Source organism: Thermobia domestica, chromosome 2 (assembly GCF_964235325.1).
Source record: "Thermobia domestica chromosome 2, izTheDome1.hap1.1, whole genome shotgun sequence".
NCBI classification, from domain to species: domain Eukaryota; kingdom Metazoa; phylum Arthropoda; class Insecta; order Zygentoma; family Lepismatidae; genus Thermobia; species Thermobia domestica.
Window position 1 is genome coordinate 355,182,920 of NC_137455.1, and position 16,910 is coordinate 355,199,829.

At 38.2% G+C, this 16,910-nt stretch overlaps 1 protein-coding gene across 1 annotated transcript in view; it reads right to left on the bottom strand.

The window, feature by feature from the left end:
- The window catches only part of LOC145678796 (disintegrin and metalloproteinase domain-containing protein 10-like), a 502,666-nt gene that overhangs the window by 137,911 nt on the left and 347,845 nt on the right, over nt 1-16,910 (bottom strand). The window lies entirely within an intron of this gene.

The following is a 16,910-nucleotide window of genomic DNA, read 5'->3' on the forward strand; positions in this document are numbered from 1 at the left end:
GGTTCGAGTTTTCACCGAAACCGGTTTCGGTTTTCTCCAAAACCGGTTCGAACTTTTCGAAAACACCTAAAACTATTTCTGTCGAAATGGATTCGGTTTTCGGAGAACAACGAAACACCATTCTGGTCAGAAATAGAACAAATTTTGGAAAAAACCGGAATCGGTTTTGAAGAAAACCGAAACCGGATCAGGAGAAAAACCACTAACCGGTTTCGGAGAAAACCGAACCGGTTTTGAAGAAAACCGAAACCGGTTTCTGCGAAAAACCGAAACTGGTTTCGATTTTTCATCGACACCGGTTTTTTTAAATTTTCAAACACCGGTTTCGATTTTTCTAAAAACCGAAAACCGAAAAACCGGTTTTTGTGTCCACCACTAATACAAACCAAACTCCTTCACATGCTGTACACATGGCACTGCTACTTGTTTAATCTTTCTATCGCATCCAGTGGCGGCTCTTGAGGGAAATCATATTGGTAGAAATTATAATTTTGTCGCCACGAGCTAAGGGGAAAAACTTACTGAATGTTCTAATTTATAAATACAATCATTATAGTATTAGACAAGTTTCCCTTCTAGCTGTATATTGTAAAAGACAGAATTTAATAATTCCGCTTTCATTAGAAGGTTATCATATGGAGTAACAGACCATATAGCAATAAAATCTCATAAATCTCACTGTGTGATATTCATAACATTACAAACTTGAAAGCCCCACTTGCGTGATCTAATAACATTACAATTTTGTAAGTCCTACTTGCGTAATTCTAATAACATTACAATCTTGAAGTTCCGCTTCCGTAATCCTAGTCACATTACAATCTTGTAAGTCGCACTTGCGTGACACTAATAACATTACAATCTTGTTAAGTTCCACTTGCGTTATTCTAATAACATTACAATTTTATAAGACCCACTAGCGTAATCCTAATAACATTACAATCTTATAAGACCCACTGGCGTGATTCTAATAACATTACAATCTTATAAGACCCACTAACGTAATCCTAATAACATTACAATCTTGTAAGTTCCACTTGCGTTATTCTAATGACATTACAATCTTATGAAACCCACTAGCGTGATTCTAAAGCTAGGTTGCCATACACCAAGAATCTTATAGCTGTCAATAAAAAAAAAATTGCAACCCTAAAATATTACTCCATGTAAACATAAACTTGAAATGGACATGCAACAATGTTTTCATCTTACAAGTAGTCAAACCATGTACAATCTTCTGAATCGTCTTGCTTGCTACCTGCTATCGCCCTCCCACTGACATAAAGAAAAAAAAGCCAGTTTCCCCGCTTCCGAGATGACAGATTCTTTACTATTTGTCCACTAGAGTGCAATGCTGCATGGGTGGAGATATCTTTCTTGCTTTCAGAAACTTGTAATGTGTAAATAGTAAATAGAAAGATGGGGTTGCAGGATTTTTTAATGACAGCTACAAGATTCTTGCAACATGAGAACCTAGCTTAATATACAGTAATGTTATTAACAAAAGAAAAAAGAAACTAAAAGACATTCGCGTAACAATATTGCAGATTACCTTAAGAGTCTTCATTCCGGCGAAATTAAAATACCGCTAACTTTACACTAATTATGTGATATCTTCAAATAGATAAAAGATAATTGAAATATGGAACAAGAGCGCCTTAGACAATATTATTTTGCGTGAGGTACCGTTATCACAAGTCATCTAGTGGCTTTCCGTTTTCAGCTGTTTAGAAACGCGAAAATAAATGCCGATTTTCAAAATAGCTCGAAATCGAAAGCAGATAAGTGAGTCGTGATAACGGTATCTCATGTAAAATAATATTGTCTAGGGCGCTCTTGTTCCACATTTCAATTACCTTTTTATCTATTTGAAGATATCACATAATTACTGTAAAATTAGCGGTATTTTAATTTCGCCGGGATGAAGACTCTTAAGGAAAGATAGGTAAATAGGGAATCATTGATTTGTTTCTTCCAAATTTGTTTCTTCCACGCTTTTATCGAGAAATCCTAACACTTTATTTTATATTTGATGGAATGGTCACAGAGGAACCGTGAGGGATGTGTAGGTGTTGAATAGAGAAAGAAAGAAAGAAAGAAAAATCGCCCTATAGTAGTTCACTTCCTCTTTTGAATTTTTTTTCCCCCCGGCATTTTGAGAGTTCTTCGATTTTCTTCCCATTTCACACAGATAGACAGGTAAAAGTCCTGTAAAAACGTAACACGTAAAAAATAAAATGATCGTCAACAAATCAACTGTTGAAAGGAAGAAAAAGGGTTCGATTTTTTCTTGAGCTCTCCAGCTATGTTATATATAGAGGCTTTAAGATATGCCTTTTAATATTTTATGAGCACATAAAATAAGATGGAGAACTGGAATATTTCTTCTTCGTATATATATATATATATATATATATATATATATATATATATATATATATATATATATATATATCAGGAAGATAATAAAAAAAACACTATCTACTTGAGAAAAGTTCTTCTTTGACACCGTTGAGATTTATGATTTTTTTCTGTTTCTTTTTCTATTATTTTTTCCCCGAATTTCTGAATACCTCTGAGAAACGACAAAAGAGCACTACTTTTTCCGTATTTTTTTCCTTTGGTGTGTGTTTTATTTTCTTCCCTTTCTTCTCAAAAGACGGGAGGAAAGCAGAACAAAATGGAAGTATAGACAGCCTTGAAAAACCTAAGAATAAGATGAGATACAAAAGACAAGAAAAAAAAGAGAGAGAGAGAAATGGAGAAAGGAGATTCGTGATGTTAAGTCATACACAGTCAGATGTTATTCAATATATATATATTTTGGCTTATGCTAGAAGGAAAAGGAAGTCGCAATGTAAAGAGTATTTGGCAACATTGCAATGTAATGCAAAAATAAGAAAGAAAGATAAAATTTATTGTCATAGAACGGAGTTAACAATAGCAGATGCTCAACAAATCGAATGCCTTCTACAATAGATTTTACTCGTAGAAATGCGTTTATTTGTAATGACCTTTTCAGAACAAGAAATGTTTTTCTCTTACCCGTTGCTTGAATGTCAATCCTCATTACGAGGGTGTCTTTACCAGAAGCGTCTACGAAGAGATTGTTAATGACGCACAATGCGTCATTAATATCTTAAGAGGCGCTTAGAAAAGACTGTTGATATATTTGAACCAGTTGCTTCGCGAAACTATAAACAGGGTGTTTTAAAACAACACCGACAATGTTTGGGAGATAATTCCTGACATTATGATAAGACAGAAAGTATAGTCCAACCTGTGTGCATAAATGCTCCCTTTTGGAGTTACAGGCTGCTGAAAAAATGAGAAGAGAAAGAATTATAAAGGTCCATAGCTCCAAAACTATGGGATCTACCGTAGTCGGGTCAAGACTTCACTTAGGAACTAGTACGTGCCCTATCCAAATATCAAGTTTTAGAATCCTGCAGTACTTCCGCAACAATTTTTATAGAGGAACTTCGTGAGTACTTCAAATGTTATGTCCATAGCCGAACTCCCTGTATAAAAATTGTTGCGTAAGTACCTTAGGATACTGAAACACGTATTTTTGGATATTAAAACGGGGTGACAAACATCTTGGCATTTGAAGGCGGCGCTCCAAGTTCCCTTTAAATGCTGCTAGGAAATGAGAGGCCAGTGGTATTGCCACGTTTATTTTGTATACATCCACGTCCATTCCCTGCCACCTGATCGCGCTGTAGTTTGTCTGCTTAGCATAGCCACACCCCTTTACGACTTGGCAACGTCGCGCCAGAGCTTGCGTTTTATTCGTTTAGCTGAAATGCCAAGAGGTTTGTCACTGGACATAGTTCCGTATCCTTCCGCATCATGAGAAGCCCACGAAGGGTATAATATAGCAATATTTAAATTTTATTTATTATTGCAATATATTGTGTAATAATTTGTTTATCTTTCAGCATTGATAAATGATCTCCATTATGTTCGTACAAATAGTTTATCAATTTATATATATATATATATATATATATATATATATATATATATATATATATATATATATATATTGGTCTAGGAATTAATTCGTGCGGGTGGACAAGAGATGGCGCAACGAACGGAGCGTCCCACAGTTCCGTGTATCCACACATGTGTTGCAAACCCCTGTCATCGCGTATCGTTCGTAGTATAGGGCAGTGGATTAAAGCGTCAACAACACCAGTTTGTAGTTAAGTGAACATGGCGCAATTTGTGCCTGATAAAGTGTTTTTGCGGGGTGTCCTGCTGCATTACTTTAACATGCAGAAAAGTGCGACTGAAAGTCATCGTATTTTGGTGGAAGTGTATGGTGACCATGCTCTAGCTGAGTGAACGTGTCAGAAGTGGTTTGCACGGTTTAGAAGTGGTGATTTCGGCTTGGCAGACCAAGAGCGAGCTGGACAGCCAAAAAAATTTCAAGACGAAGAATTGACAGCATTGCTCGAGCAGGATTCGTGTCAAACGCAGGAACAACTTGCAGCAGCATTAGGCGTTGATCAAACAACAGTCTCCAAACGCTTGAAAGCCATGGGAATGATTCAAAAGATGTCACATTGGGTTCCACATGAATTGAAAGACAGAGACGTTGAAAGACGAAAAACCATTTGCGAATTGCTGCTTCAACGACAGAGCAGAAAGGGGTTTCTGCATCGAATTATTACGGGTGATGACAAGTGGATCCATTACGAGAACCCTAAACGAAAAAAGGCCTGGGTGAAACTAGGTGAACCAGGTCCATCACAACCAAAACGAGATATTCACTGTGCAAAGGTTATGCTGTGCATATGGTGGGATATGAAAGGTGTGGTGTACTATGAGCTGCTGCAACCGGGTGAAACTATGAATGGAGAACGTTATCGACGACAATTAATGCGTTTGAAGCAAGCTCTGGCCAGAACACGACCAGAATGGGAGAACAGACATGATAAACTTATAGTTCAACATGATAACGCTCGCCCACATGTCGCAAAACCGGTCAAAACCTATTTAGAAAATGTCGGATGGGAAGTTTTACCCCACCCGCCGTATTCACCAGACGTTGCTCCTTCGGACTACTACTTGTTCGATTGCATGAACAACGATTTGATTGGACAGCGGTTTACTTCTTCAGAAGATATCGAAACATGGGTCTCTGACTGGATCGCTTCCAAGGATGAGGACTTCTTTCGCCACGGAATCCGTACATTGCCTGACAGATGGGCGAAAGTGGTGGCTAGCGATGGACAATATTTTTCTTAAGGTATTTATGTATTTTGTGTTTGTACTACAGCTTCAATGTGTGCGTACCAACCGCACGAATTAATTCCTAGAATATATATATATTTACTACGAACCATGTAACACTGAAACAGTGTTTGAGTTGTACAATTTTGGTGAGCTAGTGTGTGCGCACAAAACTCTTAAATTTGTCGTCGCATCCCGAATTTGAAAATGCACTTCTTGCCTCGTTTTCGATGTGAGATGAGAAATTTCTCGATTTTATCGGGATTCCTTCCAGTTTCTTTCACATTGCCATTCCATCAATTCTTTTAGAATCATTCACTTTCATTTATCATCTGACTCCTTTTGGCCTAAAGGATATAACCGTGGTAAGTGCGTAAAACTACGACGGTAATTCAGAAAGTAATACCTCCAAGCCCACTACTTGGCCAATAATACTGCAAACACACTGAATTGTTTATCATTAATGCAGTAATGTTTAAGCTATATAATGCCACTTCTTTCACCTTCCTATCTCTTCTCGTTCCAGAGTAATGGAGCAATCCATGGCATCCGGTAGTGACGTCCGGTTGAAACAGTGGGCTGTTATTAAATTTCTGACTGCGGAAGGTTGTGCACCCAGGAACTTTCTTTGCCAGCGACGAATCGTTTATACAACATTACGACCCGGAAACGAAGTGTCAGTCGATGGAGTAGCGCCACACGTCCTCTCCTCCGCCTAAAGAATTCAAAATGGTCCCATCTGCTAGCAAAGTGTTGTTGACATTCTTCCTCATCCTGCTTATAGTCCGGATCTTGCGTCCTGCGGAGGTGGAAGCAGAAGTTCGGCAATGGTGTCGCCAGCAGTCACCCACAGGTAAAAGTGGGTCTCAAAAGGTGGGGGACGGAAGGTAGCGGCATGACGTCACACCGTCCCCCTACATATCTTTGCCCATTGTATTTTTTTAGGAACTGGAGAACGCCATGCATATTTTGGAAATGGGGGAACGGCGTTGCCCCGCACTTTTACCCCTGCAGTCACTACAATTCTTCGCTGATGGCATGAAAAACCTTGTTTCGCGTTGGCGCAAGTGTGTTACCCGTAATAGAGACTATGCTGAAAATTGACCCCAGATTACTGCAAATTACAAGTTTTTCACTGATACCTGTATCGGTGTTATCGGCCAAACACAAATAAAGGAATCTACTTGGAGGCATTGCTTTCTGAAGCACCCTCGTATAAAATTCATTTCATATCAACAAAAACTCAACTAGACAATCTTGGAACCAACTATTAATTGGGGACACTGCGGCCAATGGCAATAGCTGAGTAATCTCGGGCGTGGGGATTCGGATCACGTGGCGCAATCCATCGGCACTTAGGAGTTCCTTTGAAGAGCCTGGGAATTTTTAACTGTTCTCAATATTTGTGATCTTATTGTTGTTTAGTCTAGTAGTTCTGAAAAGTTCAAGAAAACTATTTTTTTTTTTAAAAAATAAAAGTAGTAGAGCTCTCAACACTTTTGTGAAGGATCCTTGGTTCGATCCCTAGCTACCAGAGATGGAGTGGGTTGTGGATCAAATGCATCAAATAGGTCAATATTATTAAGTTGGATGTAGGTCAACAGACGTGATCAACTACGACCCACCACCCATCGTGACCCACTCTAACCTACCGACCCACTGTGTTCAGTGTGTTGCAGACAGCATCTTGTGAATACTTGTGAATTTGTGTACGTTTTACCTTAACCCTTTTCTTGGCAAGGAGACTTGTGTTGCTAAGGAAAAATACTGGATGCGACTTCCGTGCCATTATAAAATAATAGATAATTGCACATTTTAGTTACATGTTTTATTTAGACAAGGCTGTGATGTAATGTATCCCATAGGATACATTACCAAAATAGGTAGTCAAAGAACGGAAAATGTTAAAAAAAATTATGTATCCCAAAGGATACATTGTCAAGAAAAGGGTTAAAGGTCTCCATTTTCCTTTTTCATTTGTTTCTGTTTACTTACCTGAGATGAGTAGGCCTATATCTACGTGAAAAAAGAATTTCAGGCACTTTTGGATAATGATGTTTGTAATTGTAATAATAGCAATAGGACTTAATACTTGGCTTTCGAGACACACAGCCTGTGCAATTTTTCTTTTTTAGGAGCTGACTACTGGAAAAATTATATTTTTGAATCAACTTATATATATATATATATATATATATATGAATAGTTCTATTAAAAAAATAATGTAACTATGTGTGCGTGATCATCGTGGTCAATTGTCAAAGCCAAAGAACAGACTTTTGGTACATAGTTAGGCCCCATGTCCAACTGGGATGTTAAAGCTTTTATTATAATGGATATCCTAATGAGGGAGGAGGTCCGAATTTCTTGAGAAAAATTGAGTATTTCACGATCCGTTCAACTTAGGGAGCTGAAATTCAGTATATTAACTCTTTATTAAAAATAAGCAGAACGTGTTCTAGCATTTTTTTTTTTGTCAAATTCTCTTTTATGGGGGGGGGAGAGCTTCTATAAACTTATATGGGAAATTGTTAGTGGGTTGATACGTGAAAATAATCGAAAACAATCGATATTAGTGTCGAATCCTTAGTTTTCGAGTTCGCTAAGAACCATAGTAACAATCCCGAAGTCGTTTAAATGCAAGCTTATCTCCAGCAGCATGAGAAGAAGACGAGGAAGAAAAATTAAATGTCCAAATTGACCGAGGTTAGGATCGAATCCATAGCTTTTGGATTCGCTGAGATGAATAGTGACACTCTTGAAGCCGTTCAAGTACAGCCTCCATTAGCATGGAAGGGAGAAGGTCGGAGGTGAAAAGTAAAATTCTCAAATTGACGTGGGCGTAGATCATGAGTAAAAGTTGATGACGATGGTTTTTGCTGAATAGGAATGGGTCATGGTAGGTCAGAGTGGGTCAGGGTGGTTTTGGGCCATGGTGAGTCGTGAGTCAGAGTGGATCACAGTTTACGTGGATCAACTGGGTCTTGAGTCACGGTGAGTGGTGAGTCAGTAGGACAAGGGTCAAGTTTTCATTGACCCACGACATTTCTGCTAGCCATAGAAATTTGTGGTGACAACATCGTGGTCGTATGCTTTCTCGGAGTTCTCCCACATTGTCATTTTCCAATAATTTCATAGTCATTCAGTTACAAAAGTACCTCTGTTGCGTGAGGTGAATGGTTCGATCTCCGGCCAAATAAATTTGTGGTGGTCAACATTGTGTCCACGAGTCTTCTCGGGGTACTCCCGTTTCCTCCTGCTTTCTCATTCCATCAATTCTTCCATAATCATTCACTTGCCTTAATCATCCGTATCCCTTAGCCCAGTGCTTCTCAAAGTGGGATCCGCGGACCCCTGGGGGTCCGTGGGACCGAGCTATGGGGTCCGCGAGGTCAAAAACTTGAAATGTGTTGTAATAAAATGAAACTCACAGGTGTTATGCAAGAAGTATTTTTAAGAGTAAGAAACTGCAGCTGTGGGCAGTACGAGTACAAAAACAATAACTATTTATCATTTCCAGTGCTCAAGGATTTCATTGACTCTTCAGCTGAAAAACTCTGCTGGGATGCACAAAACACTTGTAGGACACTTGAAAGCATTTTAGCTGCAAGTTTTCGAGAATATTTCCCAGTTCCACAACCTGGTAATAGTTGAATTGAAAATCCTTTCACTAACGTAGAAATCCATGATATACACGGTATGAATCTCTCTAACACAGAACAAGAACAGCTATTGGAACTATCCTGCGATACTTCATGGAAAAACGTTTTCAAAGAAATTGAACTTTGTAGCTTTTGGTTGCGTGTTCGCTGTGAGCATGAAGAGTTGTCTACATAAAAAAGGATTGCAGCATTAATGCCTTTCTCTACCACTTACTTATGTGAGCAGACCTTTTCTGCTCTTCGCAGTATTAAAACCTTAAAGCGAAATAGTGTTAATGTGGAATCGGACCTAAGATTGATGGTGACAAAACATTTTTTTCAGATTTCAATGCAATTATGGAAAAACACAAAGAATTTCAGTCCTCACATTAGTGACCCCACATTTAACAACATTGTTCATCATGAAAGTTATTGTGTTTTCAATTGAAATTTTGTTCACTAGGAAACAATCATGTATCTTTACAGTAAATTACTTATTGCATTATTTTTCTTGATCTTTTTCTTGTCAGTGGTAATTCTAATTAATATATATATATATTTGATACTATGTGAAATTTCATATAGCATTGCAAAGGGGTCCGCGGATCACTTTCCAAATGAACAGGGGGTCCGCGTTAGCGGAAAGTTTGAGAGCCACTGCCTTAGCCTAAAGGGCATAATCATGGGAAGTTGAATTGAAATACTATTACTTCCAAAAGTTATCCGTTTCCTTTAACTTAAAGAGCACAACTGTGAGAGGCAAGACTATATACAGGGTGTTTCAAAACAACACCAACAACGTTTGGGAGGTGATTCCTCACAACAAGATAAGACAAAAAAGTATAGACCAACTTGGATGCACAAATGCTTCCTTTCGGAGTTATAGGCTGCCGAAAACTTGAAAAAATTAACTTTAAAGGTCTATAGCTCCCAAACTATGGGACCTATCGTAGTCGAATCAAGACTTCACTTAGGAACTACTACGTGCTCTATCGTAATATCCATGTTTTAGAATCCTGTGGTACTTCCGCAACAATTTTTATAAAGGTAGTTGGTGAGTACTTCAAGTTATATGCCCGCCGCCAAACTTCCTCTACAAAAATTGTTGCGTGAGTACCTTAGGATTTTGAAACATGTATTTTTGGATAGCGCAAATATTAGTTCCTAAGTGAAGTCTTGACCCGACTACGGTAGGTCCCATACTATTTGAGTTATGGACGTTTAAAGTTCATTTTTTAATGTTTTCTGCAGCCTATAACTCCGAAAGGAAGCGCTTATGCACCCAGGTTGATCTATACTTTTTGTCTTATCTTGGTGTGAGGAATCACCTCCCAAACGTTGTCGGTGTTGTTTTGAAACACCCTGTAGATATTTCATTTCATTTCAAAACTTCAGTTCCGTTTTTAAGTACGTATTATTGAACTTAACGTGTGCTTGTCTACAGTTTTCGAAACCAATACCCTCGTAAAAGGAAGAAAATGTCTCTGTTGATCAAAGAATTAAACCTAACATTCAAGAAAAGTATGCTTCTTGATTTCATTTTCTAGGAAGACAAATAAGAAGGAACTCAGAAACTTTTCTCAAAAGCAAGAATATATTCTAAAAGACCTAGTTTAGTAGATTTTTTACTTTAAAAAAATGTTCTTTGGATCTCTCTCTCGCTCCGTCTATGTTTCTTGTTCTTAGATTTGTTTTGAACGACAATGTGGAGCCAAAGAGCTAGACGAGTCGCCTACATTGCAGCTCTCGAAAAGTCGTCACCATTGGTCCATAAAGCTCCCCCAGTCGGCCTTGGAACTTTTTTCCTTTCTTCCTCTCTCTCATTTTTTATTATGTTCCACTACAAACACACACACACACACACACACACACACACGCACACACACACACAGATTCAAACTGTGTTTAAGTTGTATCTATGTCTATTTGGTTTAGTAGCAAATAAAAGAGGAAAAAGTGTGTAACCCAATTTTAACTTTGTCCAAAATTTGTAAGGGGGAATGAGTTTCTGTAATGGATACTGTTTGGGTTATATGTACGACACAATATATCAAACCTAATGAAATGCATCAAATTATTCTTAGTCTAAGACTTTCAAACTACAATATGCGTAAGTATATATAGTCTTCTAGAACGAGTTTTATGCAAAAACTCTGGCCTTCCACCCGCTTGTCAACAGGTGCCAAAGCGAAATGTTAATAGAGATAGCAAGGGAAAGATTTACGATATGCATTCAGCTTCACGCGAGTAGATTACATCCCCGGTTTATATGAATTCAACTTCACACTGGTAGATTACATCGCCGGTTTATGATATGGATCAGCTTCACACGAGTAGATTACATCGCCGGTTTATGATATGGATTCAGCTTCACACGAATAGATTACATCCTGGTGTATGATATGGATTCAGCTTCATATGAGTAGATTACATCCCGGTGTATGATATGGATTCAATTTCACATGAGTTGATTACATCCCCGATTTATGATATGGTTTCAGCTTCACACGAATAGATTACATCCCCGGTTTATGATATGGATTCACCTTCACACGAATAGATTACATCGCCGGTTTATGATATGGATTCAGCTTCACACGAATAGATTACATCCCGGTGTATGATATGGATTCAGCTTCACATGAGTAAATTACATCCCGGTGTATGATATGGATTCAGTTTCATATGAGTAGATTACATCCCCGATTTATGATATGGGTTCAGCTTCACATGAATAGATTACATCCCCGGTTTATGATATGGATTCAGCTTCATACGGGTAGATTACAACACCGGTTTACAATATGGATTCAGCTTCATACGAGTAGATTACATCCTTGGTTTACGATATGGATCGAGCTTCAACCGAGTAGATTACATCTCCACCATTATCCGTCTTTTTAAATCGTAAGTAGTAAACATCTAATCACTTCCGGTTTCAATAATATGCTCGACCCATAGAGCAAAACAGTAATATTTAATGAGAAGTGGCTTCTTTTAGGATCGAAAGAATACGTTCCATCTCTGTTCTTTATACGAGAGATGACCCAAAAATATCCGGAATCATGTTCCTGAGCATCGTGTACTTGTATTACGAGGTTGTACCGCTCGGGTGCTATGAGAGGACCTCTCCTGAGTCAGTATGCAAAGTGGCGTCAACCGACAACGACATGCGTAGTATGTCTGGCAGTTCTGTGTCTGCTTGTGTCTGTAGAGACACGAAGAAATGGCAGATTCTCACGAACAATGTGGAGCTGTGAAGTTCTATTTTTCACTCAGCAAGAACACAGCAGAAACTGCTGTGATGATACAAACAGCTTACAAAGAACATGCTCTCAGTAAAACGCATGTACAAATATTTTGCTCGGTATAAAACGTGAGAAATCTGGCACTGAAGATCTGCCTCTTTCCGGTCATCCTTCAAGTGCGCGAACTGACTACAACATCGGCAAAATCCATGACCTTATCAGGGAATATCGACGCAGAACAATCGACCAACTCGAAGACTTATCCTGTTTATCCTGGTGCTCCATTCACTGCATTTCGCACGAAGACTTGGGAATGCGACGAATGGCTCCTAAGTTTGTGTCCAGATTCTCACCGAAGAGCAAAGGGATCGTCGCGTGGAAGCCTGCCGTGCAATGAAGGATGCAGTTACAGACGATCCACCCACCCTATTCGGCAGATTTCGCCCCCGCGGACTTCTTCCTGTTCTGTCGAATGAAAAGGGACTTAAAAGGCAAGCGTTTTGCCAATGTCGACGAAGTCAAACACAATATCATGACGGTGTTAGCAGGTATCAAAGAGGCCGAATTTAAAGTTGCTTCCAACAATACAATGAACATTTGAATAAACGCATTAGTACTAATGAAGACTACTTTAAGGGTGATTAAAGTTGTGTTTCAAAAGTAGTTGTATTCCAGAATAAATAAATAAAATTAGGAACTTCCGGTTATTTTGGGGGGTTCCCCTCGTCTCGACTAAAACCGGTTGCAGTAGAAATCCACTACCAATTCCATATATAGAATAGAACGGTAATATACGTAGCAAGAAACAGTTTCTCAATATGAATTCAGGATCGCAACAATAGATTGAATCTAAGCTCTTATTTTTTTTATTGAAACTGGGAGTTGTAAAAATGTACCATTTTCGGTTTCATATCGAATCCCATAGAGAAAAATCTGTTCGAGAAGGTAGCGAAAACGGTTTCGGTTTTTGTTATGGATTCAGCGTTCCCAGGACAGGTTCCTCTATTGAATGTGGAAGCGATGCAAAAATTGGTGACAGACACACATTATTTCATTATTATTATTATTATTATTATTATTATTATTATTATTATTATTATTATTATTATTATTATTATATTTTGAAGTCAATAACATAATTTGTATTATGTTATTGTGTGATCGGGCGACCTATGAATACATTGAATGAAAAAATAACACGAGAACAATGCAGATAAATTTTTCTTAGTTAAAAAAGGCCAGAGAAAAAAAACTGATTATGCGGTATAGCTACGAGAAAAAAAAGAGAGGTAAAGGACTTAATGTTAGTCCTCCAATTACCTCCCCTCCTACGCCCTCTCAACCGCTGGCTCTCTGCGAAGGAAATCCGGAAATTGGAGGATCGCTTTTGAGAGAAGGTAATTAAACTGGGCTCAGATTTATTTTCAACTCTTGTGATCTTCTTCTTCTTCTTCTTCTTTGGTCTCTTCTGGATGCAACCCTTTCCTGGATTTCCCTCCACTTCCCAATAGGAGCACGTGCGTCAACGGAAACCCTACAGCTTCTCTCCATTTTTTTTTTTTTGAGTACTTTTCCTCATCCAATATGATAAAGAGTTTCACGTAATAGTGTTCTTCTAATTAATCAATTGCTAAGGGCAATGTTATTTCAAAAGTTTACTTTTGGTAGAATATTCTAGTTTTTCTCTACTAATATTTTTTTCTTTTCTATAGCTTATTGTCATTTTTTACCATGTTGAATTTTACTGGTCAACAAAGGAGTTTATTCACAGTTTCCTTATCAAGGGCCCCAGAAGTTAGACGTTGGCCAATAGGTGTAATAGAAAGTACTTGTCACGCCCTATCTAGAGGTACTGTTATTTTGGCCCTAAAGCCTCAGGAAGTTGGTCAGAAAGGTCAGCAAAGGTAAGGTGGTCATTGGTGATTTAGAGAAACAGAAATGAAATCAATATAGGGATAAGATCAATACGCAACCACATTTAGCATGTGTGAGAAGCATCCATGGTGGATAGCGCTAAGCTGATATATTGGTATAGGTGATGGGTCGAAGATTTGTTCAAAACTAAATATCTTGAAAGAAAACAAAGGTAGACGAAAGAAAAAGTATGTTTAGTGTAGAAACCAAGAGCTTCCATATGATATGCAATTTGTTTCAAGAACATTTCAGAAACAGGGTGAAACTAGTGAGAGAGCATTCTTCAATAAGTGAAACTCGGTGAAGAGCATATTGAAAGGGTGGTTCGGATTCCACTTTACACTGTAGGTCCACGTCTCATAGAGCCTCGCTGCTGAAAAGGGACGTTATACCATCATCAATCAATCACTCAAGCAACGAAGGTGGAAATACGACTGGATTTTTGAAATGATTTGGTATTAGTTTTCACATAGTGAAGAACGACATCTTACTAGTTTCACCCTGTTCCTGACTTTCTTTGAAACAAACTGCATGTCATATGCCAGCTCTTGAAAGGTTTAGGGATGCGAACGAGACGAGTCGAGACATGATTTTCCTGACAAAATTCGAGTCGAGACACGGCTCTTCCAATAGAGAAATATACAGTTTTCGAGTCGAGACATCACTTTTACAACACATTTTCGAGACGAGACAGCCACAAATCTTGTCTCGTGCTCATCCCTAAAAGTTCTATACTAGGCACACTTTTTCTTTTGTCTACCTTTGTTTTCTTTCGAGATATTTAGTTTTGAAAAAGCTTCGACCCATCACTTATGCCATTATCTCAGCGCTATCCTCTACGGATACTCCTCACATATGCTAAATGCGGTTGCACACTGATTTTATTCCTATATTGATTTAATTCCTGAAACCTCTCAGTTTCTCTAAATCACCAACGACCCCTTACCTTTGCTGCCCTTTCTGACTAACTTCCTGAGGTTTTAAATAACAGTACCTATCGGTAGGGTTTGACGAGTACGTCCTATTACACCTATTGTTCAACATCTACCTGTGCAATGACACTTAGAATGACAATGGAATGGAACTGTGAATAAATTCCTTTGTAGTAGTTTACATGTCTGGAAATATGACAGATACAGTCATATACTTACTTACCGTTTGGGTTCTAATTGGTTGAATAGATACGCGCAGGAATGGAATCTCCAAAAAATAATTTTACCTAAATTAATAGAATTCCCAACTATGCTATGCATTAAATTCATTGGAACTCTCGCTCACAAACATCAATGGTGCTCGCGTTCACTAAATTCGTTGGGGCTCTAGCTCACATACCTCATTGGTGCTTGCGTTGACTAAATTCGTCAGGGTGTTTGCTCACAGACCTCATTGGTGCTAGACCTCACTAAATTCGTTGGAGTTCTCGCTCACAAACTTCAATGGTGCTAGATTTCACTAAATTCGTTAATGCTCTTGCTCATAAATCTCATTGGTGCTTGCATTCACTAAATTCATTGGGGCTCTCACTCACTCACAAACTTTCTCGATGATCGTGTTTAATAAATTCGTTCGAGCTCTCGCTCACAAACCTCATTCGTGATCACGTCCATTAACTTCGTTGGGGCTTTAGCTCACAAACCTCATTGGTGATGGTCCTTACTAACTTCGTTGAGGATTGCACTCACTAAATTTATTGAGGCCCACACTCCTTTCAGGATACAGGACTCGCAAGCTTCGGACTCGAAAGTTTGAACATCTGGAAAGTACTTCCTTTCGGTCAATCTAAGAAGTGAGTGTAACGGTGCAGTATCGACTCCACCCACTCAACTACATGAATTCAACAGACATACAACACCTGATATTACAGTAAGAAAAGAGCTTTGATATTAACGGAAAGTATTGGCATGCCAGTGTATTTCTTTCCTTTTAGAGAAGTGCAGGCTTCCGACGAATTCCATTTTACTTATTACATATGTATAACGGATTAAAAATTAAAATAGTCCATCCTGTCATGTTTGGAAGTAAGCTGCATCCTTTTATGTTTCTTTTTTCCTCCTTGTATCCTAATAATTCCTCATTGAAACTTTCTATAAATATTTAATTGTTAAAAATAAATCATACTTTTAGAACTGAAAGAGTGAGTGAAAGGAAAGAAAGAAAACGTAGAACTAACTTGGCAAACTTTATTACGTAAAAATTCTTTCGAAACTTCCTTCTCCGGAATCTCCCATCACGTATAATCTAGAGAAACAAAATTTTCGTAATATCTTTAGGAAGAAAACTCAATATTCTAACATTATAATTTTCTTAAGAAACTAGTTCTGTGACTTAAAGGACAGCGATGGTGTTTCGCCACAGAAACAAAAAGTTAGCACTAAGATTAATTTTAATATACGTAATACAACACCTTCTTAGTTTAGTTTTCTCAAAGGGTCTGTTTCACCTTGTTTCTCAACTAGAAGTTTAAACGCACTCCATGACAAACATATTCAGCCCAATACAGAGATATCAATTTTATTATTCGTAAAGTGTTTGGTGACTTGTGTCGGCATCTGAGACAACTCATGTTTGAATCCTGGTGCATGGGCGGCGTCACAGTGAGTGCAGTGGGTGCAGCTGCACTTACATCAACTTCGATTTTCAGATTTCCTACAATAATCCTTTCTATTTTGTATATTTCTTGTTTCCTATGTTTGAATATATTTGAGTGATTTCTTAAATCTCTCATAAGTTACTTGCTATCATACCGTGTTTTTCTAATCTTTTTGAGTAAAACTTAGGGATTATTTTTGAGATCTTAAGGCTCAATAGTACAGAGTGTTCAGGCAACAATGTTAGGATGTGTTGTACCATCCTAGCCTGCACCCAC